This window comes from Dermacentor silvarum, chromosome 8 (genome assembly GCF_013339745.2).
Source record: "Dermacentor silvarum isolate Dsil-2018 chromosome 8, BIME_Dsil_1.4, whole genome shotgun sequence".
In the NCBI taxonomy this organism is placed as follows: domain Eukaryota; kingdom Metazoa; phylum Arthropoda; class Arachnida; order Ixodida; family Ixodidae; genus Dermacentor; species Dermacentor silvarum.
The window spans coordinates 122,599,877-122,614,098 of record NC_051161.1 but is presented as its reverse complement, the minus strand read 5'-3'; positions in this window follow the sequence as shown (position 1 = coordinate 122,614,098).

Here is a 14,222-nt window from a genome sequence, read left to right as displayed (position 1 = left end):
CCCCGCACGCTTCCGCTCGGGCATACGGCGCACGGCGAAGATTTTATCTATACGGAACCTCAAGGCGACGGCGACGGCAGCAATCCAGTTGCAGTGTCCATATAATTTCTATCGCAATAAAACACAAAGGAACGCAGGAGTCCTCCGTTCAAACAGGTCGCTTGACCGTAGGAACTTCAGTAGCGCCTTCGTGGCGTTCTGGTGTGACGACCGCATCGGCCGTTAAGATCGTCTGCTCAGAAAGCGGCTGGTCATCGAGGCGTGCCAACGCCGCCCATACTCCAAGCCACAGTCAGCAGACAACAGTGGTCTTACTTCTGGATAGCCACCCCCCCCCCCCCCCACTCCAAAAAAAAAAAAAAAACACGCACATTTAGACACTTCGAATGGAGGGCATTCTGTTGCGCTGCAAAATGAATTAAGATGTGCGTGGAAAATGGCAGACAGTCCCTTCAAGGCACAGCGCCGAATTGAAAACACATTTTTTTAAGAAAGTCAACTTTTGTGCTTTGCCTAATTAGAGGTGTGATTTAATAAAATACATTTTGCAACAGTAATTATGTTCCGGTGCTGTCTCTTCGGAAAGATATAGCCGAAACGTGCGATCCCACGCGATCTGCGTAAAACTGAAATTCAAGTATCGGTTACATGCGTAGCAAAAAAAAATTCTAGAATTTTGTTGCTAGACTGAGGCTTTCGCCTTCAGGTCTCTTATACGCGTAGTTAAAGGGACTCCTGACGACTCGTGACATAAATGTCATGACATGCGTGTCATGTAGTTCATGAAACAACCGCCTACGTCTTGATGTTCTCATGGTCGTTTCGTTTTCTTGGTAGGCTCCCCGCACACTGTTTTTCTATTGCGATAGCAATTATATGGACACTTCAACCGGATTTCTGCCGTCGGCGTCGCCCTCGCCGTCGCCGTGAGGTTCCGTATAGATAAAATCTTCGCCGCGCGCCGTATGCCCGAGCGGAAGCGTGCGGGGGCGCGCGCTATCACGGAGAGCGAACGCACTCAATCTCTCACGGGCAAGCAAAGAAGTGGGAAGCCAGCGCTGGAGGGAGCGGGAGGGGGGGGGGCACTTCTACTATGCCAACAACCGCGCTCGTCGCTCGCCCGCACCTTCTCTTATCTCCACACGGTATGTGCTGTGCATTCACCGCTCAGTTTCCGTTGAAGCGATAGACCGCACGTACCACGCCCGTTGCGGCGTATGCGCTTGCTGCCAGCGTTTTGACAGTCGTTGTCTGCAGTCATTCAGTGGGATCTATTCATCTTTGTGCGCGCTCACACCACGCTTGTTCATTCAGTTAGTAATAGTCGGGCCACATTTTCCAACGCACGCTACACATGCGATGCTGCCCAGATCGGCCGTGCAGCGCTACAGGTGTGTCCCTTCGCACGCGCTGCCCACGGGAAGCGCTTCTCATCAACACCACCGTTTCACACGCGCCTTGTCTTGGTAATCGAGTCTCTCTTCATGTCGGTCTACTTAGGCCGCAGCACACCTGCTTACTTAATCAGCTCATGTTTACTACAATTCACATTGCTACCAAAGCCGCTCACCTTACTTCGTATGACATTGCTGTTGCTATCGCATTCATTGCTTCACCCTTAGGGCGAAACTGTGACATTTTTTGTTGATTTTCTCAGTACGCTTTTTCGTAGTTCTTTCATATTCCAACAAACACAACTCTTTTGCTAATAAAGATTTATCAATGAAAAATTGAACTTATTTTTTTGACATAATTATTCGTGCAATGAAGAACAATAAATAAAATCGTAGGAGAAATTTTCATATGGCTGCTGTTACGGGCCGGGGTTTGGTAAACCTTCAGTAGCGTCAGCTTGGAGCTCGGACCAGGTTGAACATCGGAGAGGGTCCGGCCGGGAAGATGAGGCTACGTAAAAGCAAATAACACAAAGTTAATACATAGTTACGGGTGAGCAGCGTGCTCCAAATAAAACACACAAGAAACGTTCAGCGTGCATGCTCCTGCACGCTAGGGCAAAGCAAAAGTGTTCTCCACGTGGCAGCTTGCTGGCTTTCGTATACCCTCCATCACCCCGGCATTCTCCTTCTCTCGTGCTCCCACTGCAGAGGGCCTTGTTAGGACACGTCAGGGAAATAAACCAGACGAAGTAGTGAGGATGGGTGACAGCAGTGAGGATTGGTTGCCGTAGCGGGGGTTGGTGGTCGTAGCCGGGTCAACGCCCCCAGCGGGGGTGAGTTGCCCTAAGCGGGGGTGAGCTGGTCGCAAGGCGGCATGGCAGGTTTCGCACATTCCTCGGACCCACGCGACGGACACGTCTGTTGATGTCGACGAGCGAGATCGTTAGGCACGCCGTTTCCCATGTGTTTGCACTTGTTCTGGGCATGGCCGCTCAAAGTGAATCGTAACAGACTGCCCCGCCGCCGAAGGAGATCCCGATATGCAGGAGACGGCATCCGCTGGCCAGAGGGATGACGCCGGTCGGTGCTCGTCGTCGTCGCTTGTCGCGCAGCCCTCTTGAACACGAAACACAGGGGGTGTTCCCCAACGTAGCTCAACGTTCCGGTCTAGATGCCTGAGATGCTTTATCCAGGCGCATTCACCCGTGAACATCTCCGGTTCCACATAAGAGCTGTGAACTACGTCCATGGTAGCCGCGGAGTCGCGCAGTACGGGACATGGTTTCCCGTTTACCTCAAGGTCGCGCATATACGGTTCGAGCAGCTTCATGTTCTCGTCATTGCAACCAACCGATAAAAACACTGCCTTTGCCTAGTCATATTGCGCAGCAATGTGGCCTGGTTTGTGACAGTTGTGGCAAAAAAAGGCTTTCCTCGCTTCCAATTTCTTTGCTGCTTTGCTTTAACTCCAGGGGTCCCTTCCGACCGGAAGTACTACATTTTGAGGTACCCCCCATTACACTAATTCTCTTTTAGGGCTCTACCTTCGGCCTGCCGAACCTGAAATGAAGATCGCCTTTTCGACCGTCCCTGACTTCGCGAGCCCGACGCGTCACAAATTCCTCGGCTAGATCAGCGGCTCTGGAGACCGTGCTAACTTCTGGCCTATCTTGAATCGAGTACCTCACGTTCTCAAGTAACCGGTTATAAAATTGTTCAAGTACAAAGCACTGAACAACCTTCGCGTGATCACCATAGGCTTTTTGTTCCTTGAGCCATTCCGATATATGTTTGACATAAGATTATATGCAAACTTTGTATAGGACTCATTCTTAGCCTCTTCCACTACGCGGAACTTCCGCCGGAACGCTTCCGCTGACAGCCTATTCTTCATCAGCAAACTGGATTTTACCTTATCATAATCCCCAGCTTCCTCTCTGGTTAAGCCAGCCATTACCTCCGTTGCCTCGCCTAGTAACAGTGTGAGCAGTCGCTGTGGCCACGATTCGCGGGAGAACCCTTGCTTCTCGCCCGCCCTGTCGAAGTTCACTAGGATCAAACCAATGTCCTCTCCGAGCTTATAAGGCCGCATTAGCTCGGTCATCTTTAATGATACGCGCTCTTCTGCACTGTTTCCATCAATCATCTGCCCTGCTGCTCGAGCTCGTTCCATTTCAATCGCGAGTCCCTTCAATTCTAGTGCATGTTCCCTTTCTTTCTGGTCTTTACGTCCCCGTCCTTCACGCTCTTCTGCCTGACTTTTTGCAGTCTCTCTCTTTCTAATGATCTCTAGGCATTCCGTAAGCTCATCATCCTCAGCCTATAGAGCTAGAATAGCATCAATCAACTCTGGTTTTCGGAGTGTATCAGTGACATCCAGACGCAGCTCCTTCGCTAGCTCCAACAACTCCCGTTTACGCAAGGACTTCAAATTCATGGCTGTTTTCAGCGGTACTCGCTTCCATCCCTCCACCCCCACCCCCCCTGTTTAATGCACTAACGGGCATTTAGTGTACTCAAATGGTACTCCGATCATATTATGGTACTCAGATCATACACAACCAAGTAGTTACACTCTGTAACACATATTCTTTAATGATCAACTGCATAAAGGATTACAAACCCTTTCTCAATTTAAGAAAAGAATGAAATTGATGCTTTCTTCTCCTGCCTCTTTTGCCTAGAATTGCGCCTTTCGTTTGTGTTGGGCAAGTGCAATTTCAATGATTTTCTACATCATTGTTTCCGTGAGTTAGAATGATCTAATCAATGTATAATCACAAATCATAGGATAATTTCTCGTATGAAAATAGCATGTATTGCTGAATTTTCACCGATTGCCTTCATCTCTCAATGTAGTGCAGTATTTTGTCATGCCCATCTGCTGTCATGATGTGTGATCCCGAGGTGACGGCCCTGTCATGAGGCAATGTTGCCTCCTTTTGCCACGCCTCGTGGACATCCTGTACCATCTATGTATGTCCAAATAAGCTGAATTTAATATAATGTGTGCCGGCAAAAATTCACCTGCAGTGTCCACATAACTGATATTGTTTTATTGCTTCAAAAAATTTATGTTGCGACGCATGCTCACAACCAGTCGGCATCGCACCACCTGTCACCGGTGACGTCACCAGTGCAGCCCAGTGCGCGCGCCGCGCACCTTCTACACAAGTGCCTCGACCTCCATAAAAGTGCGACCTTTGACTCGAGTGTTCGGGCGAATGCTGTCTCGGAACTAGCTAGGTCCACGTTCATAGCATCTTCAAAATCTGCTCCAAAACAACTGCTTTAAGTAGGCGGGCTGAGGGCATACGCGGTGAATTGCTGGTGTTTGCAAACAAAAGCTGTCCTGATTTTCTGAATGAATGTTATGAGCACATTTCGGCATTTCAGAAGTGCAGGCTCTCGACCGGGTGATGCGCAAGGTGTATAAGCTCGGACTCCCATAAGGAACGGCCACTTTTCGCCTCGTGGGGACAGGGGCGTACAACAAAGGCACTGGAAATCATAGATGCCCACATGGTAAGCCAGAAGGAAAGGCTACAACGCACTATAGCGGAACGCTGCGACTTGAAACGTCTTGGATATGCCGCACGGAAGACCAGCGCACCGAGAAAAATCCCAAAATGGTTACCCAAGAACATGCACCCGGACTTCCACATCGGAAGGCGACAGGCCCAAGCGCTGGCCCAAGCGAAGAAGTATAGGTTGACGCGGCCAGCACCGCAGGAAGCAGCGCATATGTGTTACCAGCGTAATCGACAACCAAGGGACCGAAATAAATGCGTCGTCGGTTTCCAGAGCGAGCGCTGCGGCGGCAAAGGACCTAGCGATAGCGTTAGCCATCACGATGAGACCTCACTGGGAGTGCGTCATAGTTCTGACGGACTCTCAGAGGGCAAGCAGAAATTTTGAAACGCAGATCTTTGGCGCCCGTTCCTGCGGCGAGAATCGGCGTTGTCTCGTATGCGAGCGAACGAGCACGGCGAAAGATGAAAGCAAACGGGGAGCGCAGCGGGTGATGAAAGACAGCGATAGCAAACAGAGCGCGATGAGGAAGGCGGAGGAGGAGGGTACAGCGAAACTATGAGGCGGAAAGCGGATGACGAGGGTATGGCAAAAGCGTGAGAAGAACAGTGTAGTGCCGCGCAAGATGGGCTTTGCAGCGACGATGACTACGAGATGGCGCCAGAGTAGCGCACGTCGTTCGTATGGAAACAAAGCGCTGCATGAGCGCAGGTCTGTCTGCGGCGGCTGCTGTGAATCGCGCCCACGCGTCACCCACGCGCCGCTTCTCGCGAGCTACCGATTAGCGAGGAAGTCGCGCCACACTTTGTTCCGTTTGCAACGTGCCGCCTGCAGGAGACAGATTGTCCGCGCCAGCCAATATATCGCGAAATGAAAGCACGTACACAGCGGCGCTCAAATTTCGCAATAGGGAGTATCGTAATCGTCGGGTAACTTTTTCCGGAGCTAAAATTTCCAGGGCTGCACATCGCATTCTGAGTGAAGCGCACCAGCTCCGGCCATACATACAAATCATATCGACAACGGGGCACGAGTTCTTACGCCACAATCAGCAGGCACACGCCTCCGCGCGAGCGCATGCACACCGGGAGCCGCAAGAGCGACGCACCGAGCAGTTCAACCCCGAGTCGATACCATTAACCCACGCGCACATCATATACAACGCTGTCGCCTTTCACGAAGAAGACTACCACGCCTCATAACGCTCTCAGGCGAGAGGAAGCCATAGTATGGCGGAAATTCCAAACAAAATCATATCTCCATTTGAGTCTTAACCACGCCATAAACCCTACGCTGTATTCTTATAAACACCCAGACGGCGATCAATGCGCCGCACATTACCAGATGGTACGGGCTTGCGCAATCACACCACAGCTCACACCCATAACACACCCCAGCTCCAACACGATGGACCAGCTCAACCTGGTCAACCGAGGGAGAAAGGCAGCTAAGGTAGCTGGACTCCTCGACTGAGGGGCACACCCACTGCACTGCGAAAAAGCTACCTATGCTTGCGTGCTCTTTTGTATAAAGTTTATTCTCTCTATGCCTTCGGATTCGGAAGCAGCAACTGAATTCCCCTTTCATTTGATTAGATGAGGAATGGGAACCGACAGCTGCGACGCATCATTTTGTGTGAACTCACTGGACACCTCTCTAAGGCAACCCTCTAGAATTCCATGTGTTTGTATGCTTAGACCAAAATTAAAGCGACCCTAATATAACCGCGACGGACACTTGATTCGGCATCAGAGAACATTACACACTAACTGCGCATTAAATATTTTCCAAAATGTTGCTCATTGGCCGTGGTAGGTACCTACATATTTGTCTTGTGAACGTAGTGGCCTTGGTTAATGTATTTTAAGGAAGCACGAGCGTACCGCCTGACGACGTACCGCAGTGGCGTAGCTAACCGAGCTCGTGCATAACCCGGTCCGAACGGAAGAAGAAGGAGAAGAATGCAGCCTACCGCAGCGGCGACGTCCCAGAGCTCCCCCAAGGATTCTTCTAGCGCTGAAGACTCAGGCGCCGACTCCGAAATCGAAGACGACAAAGCCCTTGTCGGCATCCTAAAGACTGGCAAGGGACGCCGGCGACACAAAAAACGTCGCAAGGGATCAATACGGTGGAGCATCGACTCACAAGAGAGCCTCGAGCAGCAGAACGCCGTCGCAGCCGGAAGCCATGCCGCGGTCGTCCCTGCAGCAGCAGCTGCGAATCCATCACCGCAACAGGGACCGCCCCAAAGGTTCGCCGAAGATCCGCACGGGGCAGCCACGCAGCAGGCAACGCCCGTTGTGGGCCAAGTTCATGCGGCGACCGCGACGCCTTCAGCGTCGGCATTCAAACAGCCGACAGGAGCAGCTGCGTTAGCTGTGCCCCAAGGAACGCCGGCATCAGCAATTCCGCCTTCAGTTCCTGCGGTGCCGGCTGCGTTGGCGCTGCAACCGGCGCAGTCCATCGCGCCTCCAGGTACCATCAGCAACGTCGATCGACGTCACGCCATGCCCGCGGTGAGCAACCCTGCCCAGCTAGTTCCTGCTGCAGCGCCTGTACCGGTCGCTACTACTGCGGTGGCGTTCTACTACGACGTCATACCGGCACCCGAGAACTCCGCCGTCAACGTCCCGGTGCAGCCCATTCCAACAGCGCAGGGTGTCGATGGTACGCCGAGTAACCGCTGTCCGGCGGGCGTTACAGTGGGAGCGATGTTGCTCGTAGCTCTGGCCTTCGCAACCATGGGTCTGCTCACCTTCTTCGTGATCTTCACCGACGCGCTGCTGATGGAGACGAATGCTGGCGACGAGGGCGCGGAGTTGACGCCGCTCACCGACTTCAAAGCGCCTCCGACGAACGAACAGCCGAACACGCAGCTTACGACGCCGGCGACGACCCCGACCCTGCGTGCGACCCCCGAAGGAAGCGGGATTCGCAGGGCTGGTTTGGATCGGACGGAGGACGAAGGGCAAGAAGAATCGTCCTCTGTTGGTCCTACGACTCCCGCGACCGGAACGCTCACGCCATTGTGAATTGGAAAATTATTCTTGTTGAGAACATTATTCATCCTACCTGCCATGCCGCGCTTTCGTGGAAGTTATTTTTTTCCTTAGACAACATGGAATGGTATTAACTCGGCAACGCGTCTGCAAGTGCGCAGGCTGATGAGTTCATTTGGAACGTTCATGCGCCAGGAATTTCGGGTAATACAACAGTGCGTTACTACTGTTTGCAAATGCCATCAGACATTTGTCTCATTGGTCGGAAATAAAGCAACCTACGAAATAGCAACGGTGAGTTCTCATTAAAATGAGTCGCATGAGTTGTCCAAGGAAGCGCCTGTTGAATGCCTTGCCATTAATCACAATGGAAAACGCCATTACATGTGTTCCATGCACCGAGCCATTTTGCGCAGACGGAGCATTTCTTACGTTACGTAAGAAATCCAGTTTAAATTCATTGCTACATATATGAAACCGCTGCAAGTACTAAAAGCAGTTTCTTGACTAATTTCTATAGCGTGCGTCGAACGTCCCGCTATCACTGTTTAGAAAGAAAGCCAGAGGGTGACAGCCGCTTGCGGTCCACGCGTTGTCCGCTCCATGCTTGCATGAAGTCGAGCTGCAAGAAAATTTCACTTTTGTGAAACCTTTCGATATTTCAGCGTGCCGCGGGCAGCCATGGGCCGCGACAATCTTGTGGCGAGCAGCCAGGCGTTCGGTGTCATGCGTTGCTTCCGACTATAGTCGGGTACAACTTTAGAAGACAGGAGGAGGCCCCGCCCAGTTGACCGAAGCGCAGCAGCCAATTCCTCCGCGAATAAAAAAATAGTCCCGCTCAAGAAATTGTGACTGCTTCTAAAACGCGTATTTGTCGCTATAATTAAGATTTGTGTATCTTGACGAGTGGTTTGATAAAACTATCATGATGGAAATGCTACCGCACATGCCGGATCGCGAGAGAAAAATAACTCCGTGCCTTCTACAACGCTGTGCGTCGTCTGCTACGGAGCAAGGTCGACGGCACCGGGCGTAGCAGTCGCTGGCTTAATAGCATAAGATTCATAAATACTTTTTGTGTGTTTGCACAACCTTATTTTTTTAATGTGTTGGGCTTATTTTTAATTAATATATTTTTTCTTTTTTTTTCGCGGTTGCGAACCTGCGATCTCGTAAGTTCGGGCACGATCGCGCGCGGCATTCTGTGCCAGTTTTCGGCATGGAGCCCAGCGAGGTGACATCGGAACGCAATCTTTTGTTGCCGAACGAGCCTTGTGTCGCCTCGATGACCACACCACCAAGGAGCCTCGGCAATAACAAGAGCGGCCACATCCTGAACAGCGATTCACGCAACATGATCTTCCACTGCTACAGGTTTTGGCGTAACAGGCAGCCTGAACGCAGCGTGCAGGACACAAGCAAGTTTGTTGCCGACATGCTCGGTGTCAGCGAAAGGACTGTGTTCAGGGTGAGGGGGGAAGTTAAAGCTTCGCATTTTTCGGGTGGCAAACTGACGACGCCCTCGCGAAAGCGCCCAGGCAATGCGGAGAAGAGAATACGCAGCGCGAAGTTTGACAGCTTCACGTTGTGCGCGCTGAGGTCATGTGTGCACGATTTCTTTCGCCGCAACGAGATACCGACGGTCGAGAAGATAACTACAGAGTTCTCGGAGCGTATGGAACTCCCATCACTAAGGCGGTGTACCGTGCGTCGCCTGCTTGCCGAGATCGGCTTCAAGCACGAAAAGAGAAGCCGCAACTCGCTGCTTATCGACCGGGATGACATCACCGATTGCCGGAATCGCTACCTCCGTGACGTGGAGCGCTACCGGGCGGAAGGCCGAAAGATCTTCTACCTGGACGAGACATGGGTGACGGCGGGACACACTTGGTCGATCGTGTGGACAGACACCGTGGTGCAGAAGCGCAGACGCCTGTTCGCTCGAGCAAATGGCCTGACGACGGTTCTAAAACAACCTTCTGGGAAAGGTCAGTGCCTGATCGTGACGCACATCGGCAGCGAGGATGGTTTCGTCGACGGCTGCTTGGATGTATTCAGAGGCCAAAAGACAGGCGACTACCACGAAGAAATGGACGGCAATCGCTTTGAGGGCTGGTTCAAGGACGTTCTGCAGAAGTTGCCAGCTGGTAGCGTCATTGTTTTAGACAATGCACCTTACCATAGCCGGCGAGAAGAGAAATTGCCGACGACAGCCTGGAAGAAGGAAAAGATACAGGAGTGGCTCACAAGCAAGAACATCACCTACGGTGAAAGGATGATAAAGAAGCAGCTGCTTGAGCTGGTGGCATCTGTAAAGTCACGCTTTCTGAGCTACATCGTAGACAACACAGCTGTACGGGCTGGTTGCATTGTACTCAGGCTCCCGCCGTACCACTGCGAATTTAATCCCATTGAGCTTGTGTGGGCCAAAGTCAAAAATGGCATCGCTGCGGACAACAGAGACTTCAAGCTGTCCACGGTCGACGTCATCTTGAGCGAGAAAATCAAGCAGGTAACGGCGGAAGACTGGAGGAAGAGCATTCAGCATGGGATGGACTTGGAGGCAAAGTTCAGACTTGACATGTCTGGAAGTGAGCACATTCAACCCATCATCATCCAGCTGGGTGAAGATGACACTGAAGAAAGTGACTCCGACTGCGAGCTGTCTGGCATTGAGCCACTCGACGAAGCATAGAGGCTTCTTATTAACAAAAGAACAGCCCTTATTAGGGCTACCAAAATTTTGCTGGTGGGTTCGCAACAACCAACCATCCATTCCGTGACCTCTCAAATAAATAAGCAGTTCCATTTATGGCATATTCCTTATAATAGAAGCTCAATTCTGATAAGCAACGTCCTGCACACATTGTGCTCGATTTATGAAGTGGCACAGAAACACATTTAAATGCTGGCATATCTGAATTGAAACACAATTGTTAACCCTGATTATCGTTGGCGGGCTTAAAAGCTCATTCGGGCAGCCACCGTCGAGTTTGACGCGCCCCATAGTGAAATAGCTGAAGTCAGAGCACGCTTTATGGTTCTGTTAGCAGTCTGCACTGGAAATCGCAGTCATGTCATAGCGAGTGGTGGTGAAATAGCAGCAGACAACACGAAACTGACAGTCACTGTCAGCAGCTTGAATGCCAAAGCACATTCATGTGGTTGCATTGTTTAATTTGTTATCTGGCTCACACAAGTAATGCAAATAAGAGAACAAATATAAGACATCATTAGCTTAGTGAGGCCCAAAATGCTCATTCAGGCAGCCACCGTCTAGTTTGACGCACCCCATAGTGAAATAGTAGAAGTCAAAGCACGCTTTATGGTTCTGTTAGCAGTCTGCACTGGAAATCAGTCATGTCTTAGCGAGTGGTGGTGAAATAGCAGCAGACAACACGAAACTGACAGCCACTGTCAGCAGCTTGAATGCCAAAGCACATTCATGTGGTTGCATTGTTTATTTTGTTATCTGGCTCACACAAGTAATGCGAATAAGCGAACAAATATAAGACATCATTAGCTTAGTGAGGCCCAAAATGCTCATTCAGGCAGCCACCGTTGAGTTTGACGCGCCCCATAGTGAAATAGCAGAAGTCAGAGCACGTTTTATGGTTCTGTTAGCAGTCTGCACTTGAAATCGCAGTCATGTCATAGCGAGTGGTGGTGAAATAGCAGCAGACAACACGAAACTGACAGCCACAGTCAGCAGCTTGAATGCCAAAGCACATTCATGTGGTTGCATTGTTTATTTTGTTATCTGGCTCACACAAGTAATGCAATTAAGAGAACAAATATAAGACATCATTAGCTTAGTGAGTCCCAAAATGCTCATTCAGGCAGCCACTGTCGAGTTTGACGTGCCCCATAGTGAAATAGCAGAAGTCGGAGCACGCTTTATGGCTCCGTTAGCAGTCTGCACTGAAAACTGAAGTGGTGTCATAGCCAATTTTCAGTTTATTAATCTGACTCGAACAAGTAATGCGAATGCAAGCGCAATTAATAACGTGATTATCTTTGCTAGCATTTTTGTCATATTTACGTACCGGAAAAATGCTCAGTAAAGTTCAACGTGTTTTAGTGAGTCACTTTGTTCATTACAAGCCGTAGGCAAAGTGACGGACAGATTCAGACAGTGATATTGGGGAAGTAATAAATGGTGAAAGTTGCAAAAGCTCTCACAGCACTGCTTTGCTGGACTCCATCCACTAGAAAACTGCATTTGTAATGATGAAAGCGTCAAGACAGGAAATGATACCCCACTGCACAATGTTATATATGTGTACCACCACATGTGACGGGCAGCAAAACCATCTGTTTATTAAGACTGAATGCAACAACATAGGAAGGTGCTGTTTCACAATATGGCACCTTCTCATGTGCACTTCTGGCAAGCTACCGTATGCACTGATGCATAAACACATTAACAGGGGTAAGAGACGAAGTAACTGTGTAAGCCACGTGATGCTTTTAACATTTTGTATCTGTCAAAGTCTCTGTTGTCACAGCTGGTAGAACTTTCTTTGGTGCAAGTTGGTTAATCACGTTGCGGCAACAGCACAAGAAGCAAGGTCAGAATAGTAGGAGAAAACAAAGCAAGGTGACAGACTGAGGAGGCAAGGTAGACAAGAGAGAATGGCTTTAATGACATCGAAGAGGCCAGCCCTGCTATTCACAGGACTTGGTGCTTTGAATGAGATGAGTTAATGGAATTGCAAAGTAAGTCGTGGCTGCAGCATGCTTACAAGATCAAATGCAAAAATAAAAGGATAAAAATAGGAATAAATAGATACACGCACGGAAGAACTCACATATTGACACACATGAACACAAACGGGAAAACTAAGATCTAAAATACAAAAAAGCGCAAAATAACAAATATACACAAACACACAAGAAAACACGCACACACATTTAACGCAGACGCGAGTAGAACTATTAGGAGTCAGTTCATAAGCAGCTGTGCCTACTTGGTCGTACTTTTTTTTAATGCACACATTGGCTCTGTTGCCTTCACTGTCATAGTAATTTTTTTGTAGCGACATATCACGACAAAGCGCAAAGCTGCGTTGTGGGAAAGCAAGTCGAGCGCTAACAGCACAGCTTATGCGCGATTGTATCACAGCAGGCTTTCTACAGCTGGCGCGTGCAGTGAGCGAAGAGTTCTAAGACACACAGCGACGCGAATACATGCCAAGCTCCCTTGCAACGGCACCAGTGTATCAGTCATAATTTTATATTAGCATTCAGGCTGACATTAAGGAAACAAACACTGCTTCCAAACGCCTGACCGTTAACAATTCAATGACATTCGCTCAAGCAGCGCGTGTTAGTCACTGATTGTTAGCATTGGTGGAAAGCAATCAATCGACGGTGCTACACAACACTCGAACGACGCTGCTAGACGCTCGGCTATCTTATCACACTGCTGCCAACGATCGGTCGTTTGCACGCTGAGCTGGCAGCAACGAATCTTTGCGTTGGAGGTTGCTTTCACAAATCTTTTCTGTTGAGAAACTCGCAGGTTGGTTTCATCCGCGCACGCTTTTCTCATTTATCCTGATAATGGTTTTGCTCCATCACTTCACCACGTCCGACGAGAAACGCAGGGGCACAGTACACAAACACACCCGCCGCTCATAGTAGGTACCAGACTTTGGCGAACTCTCCTCGTCGTAACTTCACTTAGGAGCAAAACAAAACACCACGGAACAAACACGTACGATGTTTGTTTGCAGCGGTATGCCGCCGCGGGATCCTGTTTCCACACGAAGCGCAGCGCAGCGCCACCGATGTTCGCTGCAATCTTTCTTCGCCGGCTCATGGCTCAGAACAAACGCACGCGGCACAAATTGTGCATCGTAAGCTCACAACAATATTTCCGGCATGACAGACCACCACAAACAATTCGAATTCACTCTGACGAAGGGAGGCGCACAGAGCTGACGCGACTCGGCCCACTGCCCAGTTCGAAGCGAGGGCGGCCATGTTAGGCATGTTCTCCGTCGGCGGGGACCGCGGGCACACCGGCCGTCCGGCTCATGACGTCACCTGAAGTGCGCGCCTATTGGTGCCAGCTCGTGTGCATCCGCCTTTGAGGGGCAAATGCCGCTGTCTTCTAAAGTTGTATCCGACTTTAGTGTTAATGGCGGCGTTTTTACAGCGAAGCTGTCATAGTGGGTGTGTTCCAATTCTGGCCAGCATCGGAGACTGTCTACGTAGATAGCTAAGGAGACAGCCAAGACAGCTAGGAGGCCATGCAATGGAACGCGTTTCGAACCGTCTGGATGATGTA